This window comes from Palaemon carinicauda, chromosome 33 (genome assembly GCF_036898095.1).
Source record: "Palaemon carinicauda isolate YSFRI2023 chromosome 33, ASM3689809v2, whole genome shotgun sequence".
Classification (NCBI taxonomy): domain Eukaryota; kingdom Metazoa; phylum Arthropoda; class Malacostraca; order Decapoda; family Palaemonidae; genus Palaemon; species Palaemon carinicauda.
This window is the reverse complement of record NC_090757.1, coordinates 12,621,522-12,625,388: the sequence shown is the minus strand read 5'-3', so window position 1 is coordinate 12,625,388 and position 3,867 is coordinate 12,621,522. Positions and strand designations below refer to the sequence as shown.

At 30.0% G+C, this 3,867-nt stretch overlaps 1 protein-coding gene across 1 annotated transcript in view; it reads right to left on the bottom strand.

Moving 5' to 3' along the window:
• LOC137625852 (uncharacterized) overlaps positions 1-1,462 on the bottom strand; it is a 33,736-nt gene extending 32,274 nt beyond the window's left edge. The window contains exon 1 of the mRNA XM_068356754.1: positions 1,362-1,462. The gene's annotated coding sequence lies outside the window, so the exon portion shown is untranslated. The remainder of the gene's footprint in view (positions 1-1,361) is intronic.
• Positions 1,463-3,867: the final 2,405 nt, after the last annotated feature.

Sequence of the window (3,867 nt, the reverse complement as noted above, 5' to 3'; positions counted from 1 at the left end):
TGAATGATCGGAGCGTAAGCTAGGTTATATAGTTACCAAGATCTAAAAGGTTTATCTATCCATCTTGTACAGTAGAACCAAGAGCATTTTTTAATTTTTCTAACCGATTTCTATGACGCTTCTTTTGAATTTATAGGTTATGCTCATCTCTCTCTCTCTCTCTCTTCTCTCTCTCTACTCTCCTCTCATCTCTCTCTCTCTACTCTCTCTCTCTCTCTCTCTCTCATTTAATTATATATATTTATATTATATATATATATATATATATATATATATATATATATATATATATATATATGTTGTGTGTGTGTGTGTGTGTGTGTGTGTGTGTGCGTAAACTTAATTTTTCAATCTTTCCACTACACTTTTTTATCTACATTTTACAATCACGCCTTACGATTCCTCATTTCTTTTCCTCACTAGGCTATTTTCCCTGTTGGAGCCCTTGGGCATATAGCATCCTGATTTTCCAACCAGGATGTGATGCTAAGCTAATATAATCATAATAATAATAATAATATTATTATTAATAATAATAATAATAATAATAATACAATCGTTCGAACCTTAAATATACGAGACTACTCATCAACAGATGTTTTAGGGTTGACCTAGGTGTGAGTAACAAAAATAATTATGAATGACTGTTGGGAAGACCCATTCACTATTTTCATCTCGCAGGGTCTTTGTTTATTAATCTCCCAGCGCTGTGTTACAGCATGTTTCTGGCGAATGGGTCACAACATTTATTCATAAACTCTTCCCAGATGTGCGTCTTCTACACTCACACACACACACACACACTCACACACACACACACACACACACACATATATATATATATATATATATATATATATATATATATATATATATATATATGAATGTGTGTATATATATATATAATATATATATATATATATATATATATATATATATATATATATATATATATATATATATTAGATGCCAAAAAATCCAAGATCGATCACACATTTATATATATATATATATATATATATATATATATATATATATATATATATATATTATATATATATATCCTCAGATGCCAGAAAATCCAAGATCGATCACACATTTATATATATATATATATATATATATATATATATATATATATATATATATATATATATAATTATGGTTATACCCTACATAACAACAAAGACTGGAATGCTGTACACTACACGTCTCTAAACGTTACTGCTATGGATTTCGTTGCAAGGCAACATAAGCATTTGCCCATGCACAGTACAAAGGGAATCATTATTACACCCTTCACCAGAATGATGGATATCAGCAAAGACCCTCGAGAATAAAGCCTTTTGAGCCTAACATACCTTGCGGAAAAAGAGCAGAAATTAAAATAAAAAGGATGGTGGGGGAATATTCCACTATATCGATCCTGCTAGATTTGACGTAACTTGAATCACTCTCAACGTGTTACTGGCTCCATGTGTGTCCGTACCCAGCATTTATGAACAGAACCTTGAAGAGTTGCCAGTTTCGTGTTATCCAAAGGAGGGTCCTTTCTCCCAAGATACGCCACAAGGTGGTGCAATAAGATTCATAGAAATATTGTAGTTGTATGTGTTTGTCGCATCGATGGTACATTTCTCAAGTTGGATTGCTTTTGCTATTGATTTAGCTATACCAATTGTAGTTCTGCTTTAAGAGTGCTTTTGAGCCAGCCCCTTTTCCTACCCGAATGCTATTCTATGTCGTTCAGAATCAAATTCGTTCGAATTCTATAATTGAGGTGTTTATATTTGGCCAGTATTCTATAAAAGAATACCACTAAATTCACCACTTTAGTATATTTGGTATAATTGCCCCTGAACTTATGGATTTTAATCGATATATATCTTTAAAGATTAAATATTCTGGAGCTGCCTGAAGTAGAACAGTTAAAGGCAATCTTTCAAGGCAGCATTTCCCATCCTGCTGCTATGGACCGTTTTAAAATCGTTTTTGCTTTTTTTTTAACCATTAAATTCAACCACATACCAACCCCCCCTCGAAATCTAAAGACCACACTAAGCAGGTTGCTGAGATAACAGATAAAACACCTGTAACGGAAGATGAGATCCTACTCCCGCCCCAAACTAGGAAAATATGAACAGGATTTCAAAGGATTACACAATGAGATGGAAATGTATTCGATGATTTAATCCTCTTGGGACATTGTGTGCTGTAATGCATGCTAAGCATTTAATATTTATCAATCCAGTCGGATATCTTTTGCTTTCTCCAAACACTATAAGAAAAATCCTAATTCAGTTTAAGTTTCACTCGTACGTCTGGCTGGTATTTACGTCACAAGAGTAAAGAGAATATTTTTGTTTTTCCCAATCAATCGAGATTGTGGAAGACGATCAGTTAATAAAACACGAGTTTGCCTTAGGAAATGTACACGAGTGTAAATGAAGAGTAAATAGACCTAAAGGGGTAATTTCTTTTTCTTGATATTCCATTCTCAATGGATGGGCTACACTTTACTTGAATTATAGGAATATATGTTCTACTAGAGTCGTTCGAGCGTCATGCCCATCCATTTATAATCTTAACAATAGTCTCAAACCTTGGGTTCTGCCTTAACCTCTGTGTCAACTATCAAGGGATCATTCAGGTTTGGATTATGTTAAGTTGCTTTAGAAATATATATACACACACACACACACACACACACACACACACATATATATATATATATATATATATATATATATATATATATATATATATATATATATATATATATATATATATATATAAATAACCAATGTCACAGTTTCTAGTCCTCTGCAGGACAAAGGCCTCAGAAGTGCCCTCATTCATGTCTGGTGTTTGACCAGTTTTCATCTCCAGGCTGGCCAACTGAGGATTGGTGATGGTGGGAGACTTTTGTCTTATCATTCACAGCAAACCAACCTAGTATGGGTGGCCCTGAATATCACAACTTTGCTATTCATGGCGATGCACAAACTCTTTCACCACGTTAAGGTACTCCAGTCAGAAAGGGATATATATATATATATATATATATATATATATATATATATATATATATATATATATATATATATATATATATATATATATATGCATATATATATATATATGCATATATATATATATGCATATATATATATTTATATATATACAGTATATATATATATATATATATATATATATATATATATATATATATATATATATATATATATGTATATATATATATGTATATATATATATATGTATATATATATGTATATATATATATGTATATATATATATATATATATATATATATATATATGTATATATATATATATATATATATATATATATATATATATATATATATATATATATATATATATATATATATTAGTTTCACTTATTACTTAATTGTTAATCATCATCTCTGTCTAGCCTATCAACCTAATCCTTTAATTTAAATTTTATTTGACTATTTTTTATGTAACTGTCGAAGTCTACCTAAATATATCTTTTTATAAACGTTAGAAATGACATTAACGAATTTGACATCGATCCTGCATTTCATAAGGGCATTTCTATAACATTTCTCTCACAGAGACAATAAAAATTGAATATCTCAATTTTCACGATTTATTTTTCTCTTAAATAAACCATATCGACTCTTGCTACGTGAAGCATAAACAAAGCAGTAGGTAAGCTACACTTACGTCACATGTTTTAACTAAGGTTATAGGTTTGCAGCTCTTACTCATTGGTAAGGAATGTAGCTAGGGAATTTTTCTCTCCTTTCCCATGTGACTTTTTTACCTATTTTTTTTTTTTTTTTTTTTTTTGTCTTATTTT